General features: G+C 36.0%; 1 long non-coding RNA gene across 1 annotated transcript; it reads right to left on the bottom strand.

Moving 5' to 3' along the window:
• Window positions 1,206-5,922, bottom strand: LOC110393102. The gene is made up of 3 exons (XR_002434796.1): window positions 5,843-5,922; window positions 4,339-4,477; window positions 1,206-1,849 (listed from the first exon to the last, which is right to left on the bottom strand). It is a non-coding gene; the product is annotated as an uncharacterized LOC110393102 (long non-coding RNA).

Genomic DNA, 6,397 nt, shown 5'->3' with positions numbered 1-6,397 from the left:
GGAGGTCAGCAAGACACCTGAATTACAATTCATGAAGCCTAACTGAAGAGAGTGCCTGTGTAGGACTTCAGGTGTCCCTTTCTAAGTATCACTTTGCAGGTGGATGGCAATGTCCTGCTAGAGACGGAAGGGGCCAAATATAGAAGGTAGGATGGTAGTCTGGCTACAAACCAAATCTATGTAGAGAACTGGTCTGGTGCTACTGAGGGAACACTGCTTTTATTCTCACCCAGAAGACTTTTCAGAGAGTATGTGCCGTTGCCTTTTGAGAGAGGGAGACTTGAGAAAAATTGAAAAAGTCACGAAAGCTTTAAATGACAAAGCCACTACCCACTTAATGGAGCTAGCTGGCTGACTGGTAATAACTGGGTTAAAATAAAGGCATGCAGAGGTCATCCAGAAATTGTTAACTACTGAGAGAGACTGAGAGAACAATTTAAGTAGCAAAATTAAAAAACTAAGAAGTACTGACTTTAAAAGAGAGGGCAGTACTCCTCTTTCCCTCCTCTTCTAAATGAGCACCTGCATGTTTAGTAATTGCTTTTTTACTGCACCATCATTATCAAAACTTTGAACACAGGCCAGCAATGAAGATAAAATACTGGAGATTTGATCTTCTTTACTGGGGAAGATTCCCCTCCCTATCCCTTTTTCATGAACAGTAGTTTTCCTTAAAATACAACACACACATACTAGAGCTTTATTAAAATGGCTCTATTTGAGCTGTGCATCAAAAAGCTACAAAATGTAGGGCTGACAAAAGCATAAGAACTGTATGTGACCCAGTGACAGCAACTGTCAGGTTTAACAAGGATGAAGAGTTACATACTGTATTGCCCAATTCTGTTTTCCTTTGAAAATAATTACCTATGTGGCTTTTATTGTACAATTCTGAAGAAATAGAGTTGTGATCATATGATATCTATTTATTCTTACCCTAAATTCTTAAGAGAGTTCTCAGAACCATTGACAAGCTGTAGCAATGTAACTGAAATGCCTCTAACGTATGCTGTTTTGTGATTATAACAAGGATGAGTTACTCATGTATAATTTAATTTTCACATTAGAGACTTTTTTGCAAGTATGGTGTACCCATATCTTGTTACTCAATTTTGCATAGGAAAAAAAAAAAAACCACAACATTGCAGCTTTCATTTTCTGATGTTCATGTATTTTTTTCTCTCAGAATTGCTACCTTCCTGAGATTTACCCATACCAAAGCAAGATAAATACAGCAATATTACAAGAAATGTGTTATCCATTAGAGATAATTTTTTGTGATACATCAACTATTAAAAAAGTGACACTTTCTTCTTAAACCAAGTCTGTGCCACTGTATTTCAATGCAAAATAGCTCTTCATTAGACACATATGCAAAGTATAAACTGTTTCCAAACAAGGAACTTGTAATGTTTCAGTTATTCTTTGCTGGTTTTCAAGCTAGAAATAGGTTTAATTACCATTACTAACTTTAAGTAATGCCAAACACCAACGGCAGGACCACTGGTCTTCTGGTATTTCCCTGCAGTATTTCTGTGTGCTCCTTGCACATTATAAGAGCATGCACACAAGCTGATACCTTAAGAGAGTTGATATGACATTGACTTTCATTCCTGCTTATTTCCCTATTCTCATACCAACAAGCAGAGGGGTCACTGTTTTTCGGCGTTTCAAATTTTGAGTGTCTTCCTTGAGCTTCATAGTGATGAATTGACAACATACACACAAGCATTTTTATAACCAAGAAAAGCTTGTGACTTTAAATTTTTCTTCTGTTTCATTTTTGCCTTCGTTAGGAACAGTTTGCCATCTGACAAGCAGGCTTTTGTGAGCAGTTTAATTGCAGCACCTGAAAAAAGAGACATATGTACTGCCAGGTGGGCTGGCCAGTTTATTAGTCAGTTGTTTCATTCAGTAGTGTTCTGCCTGACTTTTCATGTTTACTGATCTGCTATTCCTTGCTTCCAGTTTTAACAATGAAATTACTACCCTAGTGTGCATTTCTTTTAATTACATTCACTGTGATGCAAGGCAACACAGCCCCATGTTGAATAAGTTTGAAAAATCTTAGTAATAACTATTCCCACTTCTCTTAACAAATGTGTCAGTCCACAAATACTTCCTTATACACATTTTGAACATCTGCTTTTAGTGCTCACATGTATAAGACAAAAATAGATTAAAATCCAATGTTTTAAACTGTCTGAGAACATGGCAAGACTTGGGCTAATTACATCCTTGATATCCTTGGACATCCAGGAAAAGGAATATGTAGTTGACTGGTAAAGCAAGAAATGTTTAAATACAAAATTCACAGATATTTACATAATGACTTTTGATGAAAGTAGACCAACCATAAAGTAAACAGTACCAAACTAGAGGGAGACAAAATAAGCATTTATTTATATAATTCTAGTTGTTATGTGACAATAATGTTCTCCACAGGAAGAATTCACCTCTTACACTAAAAAACTTTACTGGAAGAAAGATACCTTGTCCTATCCATTTTATTTCTTTCCAATAGCTTGAATGCTTTTTTTTTTTCATCCAATTTGAGCTAACAGAATCTACTCTCCCTGACAGAAGTTCAGACAGCTACAGAATTAACCACAGGAAAACAATGATCACACAAGTTTAGCTAATTTTTAAGAATATGCATTGCAAATAGCATTTGGTGGTTTGTCTCTGATATTTTTCACATATATAAACTCAATAAGTATAAGCACAGAATTTAAGATCCTTCTATACTTATAATTTATTATATTTCTTTATATTTAAAACCCATAAAATAATGCCATATTATATTATTTTCTTAATTCACATTACACGACTTTCACAACCCTTAGAATCAAAATATATGGGGAATACATTATAGGATTTAATTACAATTTCATATGTTTAAGTCATTAGATTTTTTCTCTTTATTTCTCTGACTTACACTAGCATTTAACTCACATAACATAGCAGTGAATGTGGCAAAGAGATTATAGATAGTTGATTGTGATTGTGTGCTAAATAAAAATCAGGAAATTGAAACATCTATGTTCAGAAGAAAGCAACTTTGATAAAATTAAATTCAGCAACTTTAGTTTTGTAGGAAAGCATTTGTTCTTTTCAAAAATGTCAGAAAGTAAATTACAGTTAATTAATCACACTCTGAATAATTCCCAGTTAGTTTCCTACACTTCTTCTATGACAGCTCTTTCCCTTACTGCAGGGTGAAAACAATAAGCAAAGGAGAATGACAATACATAATAACCAGAAGAAATTCAGATGTAATGATAACTTTATTGAATACTATAATGTTCCTGCAGAACAGCTCCTGTAGATTTCAGCAGCAAAGAGATTTTGTAGTGACACAGATTTCTCTCCAGATCTTGAAGAAGAGAAAGACAGGGTACTTTACTTATAACTAAAATTTTAAGTTGGATAGGCTCAAATTTCTCTAACCAAAAAGATCTCCAGGGTGGAATCCTGTTCTTGTTCTTCTCTTGTTCATCCTGCTCTTACTTAAACATTGCTGAAATAGCAGATATTGATTCTTCGTATTTTCCTTTCTATCCTAAAAAGACTTGAGACATTTGATCTGAGATATCAAAATCAGCCAGGAAATAAAAACACAACTCATAAAAAATCAGTGCTCCCAAAAATGATAGCTAAGATTTAAAAAAAAAATAAAAAAAATAGAGATTTGCAATGTGGGACCCACTCCTTCTAATGCATAAATAGAAACTTTAGCTATTCTCTGTAGAATGTCAACACTGTCACCATAGGAGAAACATTTCCAGAAAGGAGCACTATAATTTTTCTTTCTGTGTCAAATGTTACTGGTTTCTCCCACGCATGAAGATCAGTGAGGCACTCATTTTCACTTGCATCTCACAGAATTTTTGACTTCTATTCAGATATTTTACCAAGTGCTTCAGCAGATGAGCTGAAATCAGTTTATTTGTTTTTTATAGTATAGCGTGTTATTATAATTTCACGCATTTACTTTTCATTTTTCTAAAAGCAAAGCCAAAGTAACTCTCAGCACTTCTGACTTGCTTCTCTCTGCTTTTTTTTTTTTTTAAAGAACCTAAAAATGATTCTGTCTTGAATACAGCATATCTGCAGAATGCTTGTAATTCTCAATGCTTAATGATTGCCTTCTCAACCTTTAGCTGATTTTAAAAGAGGCATCATTTGCACTATTTTTCTTGTTCCTGGGCTGGAACAGTAATTTTCTGTATGGACTGCATATGTGCTTGCAACCAGAATCTCATCTGAAAATAGCATCTGGAAATTCAGCTTTCTTTCTTATTTTGTTCCTTTCATAGGATATCTTTTATATCATACCTGTATGTGCAGGAAACTTCCAAATCTCTGTATCAGTGACAGCTGCTAAGTCTAGGGAAGGGTTTGCTGAAAAAAAAGTGCACTGTAAGACATGCACAGCTTCCTTACTAACCAGAGCTTCTTGCTGACCAGTTGTCTCCTAGTGGAGCAGAATGGAAAAATATGGAAAATTAATAGGGAGCTAATGGACAAGAGTAAGCATATGAAGGTACCCCATGACCACAAGAGCAATAGATCACCAATGCTGAAGAGCTGGTAAAAGTTCCGGAAACATTCTCAGAGTTGCTGATAACACAGTGGTGGTTAACTGCTGCTTTTCTCTTGTATTTCTACTATCTTTCCAGTCAAAGATAAATATCAAAACCATATTAATTGAAATGGTTCAAAACTTTCAGCATTTGGATTGTCTAAAATGATCAGTTCACCTTAGTATGGGACAAGTGAGGCAGCTCACCCCAGAAAACAAAATCACCCTGTCGACACATGGTAGATAGGCAGACATAGAACTAACAGTAACAGTACATCCCTCTTGAAAGCTGAGGAGTACCTTGCAAATCCTCTTTCAGAAAGGAAACAAAGCAGTTATACTGAAAGGCAGATATATGAGTGAGTTTAAAAAAAAAAAAACAAAACCTGAATTGTTCAGTGAAAAAAATGTGTGTTTTATAACATATTAGCATTTGACCATCGCAAGATCCACATTCAATAAGAATGCCTTTCAGACTTCCAGCTAAAATGATATCAGGGATGATGCTGCCTGCATTTTGCCATAAAATTTGTTTGTAATTCATTGCAGTGACTGTTGCAAGGCTGTGGTAATTCTGTACATTTGTTTTTCCTGCTTACAAATGTTAAGAGGAGTATATCTGAGGAACATAGGTTCAAATCCAATCATAAGAATGAGCAATCAGTCTCAAAGGAGAACTATCAAGGGCCAGGTTTTCTTCAAAATTTGAGTGGACTGCTCTTGAGACTTTTGCAGTGGAAAGGTCAGGAGCAGACTGTGATCAGACAGGAGTAAGGTCAAAATGTTTGGGGCCTGTGAGCTAAGAGGAAAGACGCTGGACACTGCTGCTGTGCTCAGACAAGTGAGCTGGAAGTTCCTCAGAGAGGACAGAGAAGTGGGTGACCACAATTTTCACCTTATGGCTCCAAATCTGATACTGAGCTGCTCTTTCAGCTAACAGGAAAAATCATAACAGCAGATTGAAAATGAAGTCACCAAGAAACAAGCTTGATTATACTGAATTTTTAACAAATAATGTGGACAATGAACTACACTGGATGTAAACCTTTCATCTCTGGGACACTATGGATAAGACTGGATGACTTTCAGACCAGATATTTCTAGCAGCATTCTCTCTTAACTTCTATATCCCAAAGTAGACCAGAGGTATTTGTATTTGCATTTTCAAGCTTACGAATATCCTCCTATATCTTACTTTGTAATAAAGTTTGCCAAGGATGTACAAACCACATCTAAATGCTCACAACCTCTGATTACCTTAAGCATACACAGTCCTTTGCAGCTTGTAGAATCTCTCTGCTTTCCCCAAGGAGCCTGTGGAGCTGAAGCTATCACAATGCAGCCGGTTGGGCCACCTGCAGTTCATAAAGGTGGTATTTACCTCCAGCCATATTAAATTGGACTGCAAATTAATTTTGTCATGTGGTCCCTTTAGCCTGTCCCTGCTCCCTCCCACTGGCCCCAGGAACTGGAGAAGCCTCTTTCATGATGTTTCTTTATAATGTGAAGCTGTTAGAAAGGTCTTTTTCACTGTTGAAAAAAGAATCATATTAAATATGAAATGATGATCAATAATAGTCTCAATTGTTTTAAAAACATAAATCCTATCCTATATCAGTGCAGAGTTTTGTTGGTCTTGTACCAAACATGCTACAATACAAGGCTTCAGCCATATATTCTGCAAATAAAATGATGGACCTTCGCACAACAGTGTCTGCTAGAGAGCAGGCAGATTTGAGAAAGCATGATTCTGCGTCACTCCCATGTGCCACTGGTCAAGGTTGTGCTGAGAAATGATTTTTTAGTAAGCAA

The sequence above is a fragment of the Numida meleagris genome, chromosome 2, assembly GCF_002078875.1.
Source record: "Numida meleagris isolate 19003 breed g44 Domestic line chromosome 2, NumMel1.0, whole genome shotgun sequence".
NCBI lineage: Eukaryota > Metazoa > Chordata > Aves > Galliformes > Numididae > Numida > Numida meleagris.
The sequence above is the reverse complement of the archived record's forward strand: the minus strand, read 5'-3'. Positions and strand labels throughout refer to the sequence as shown.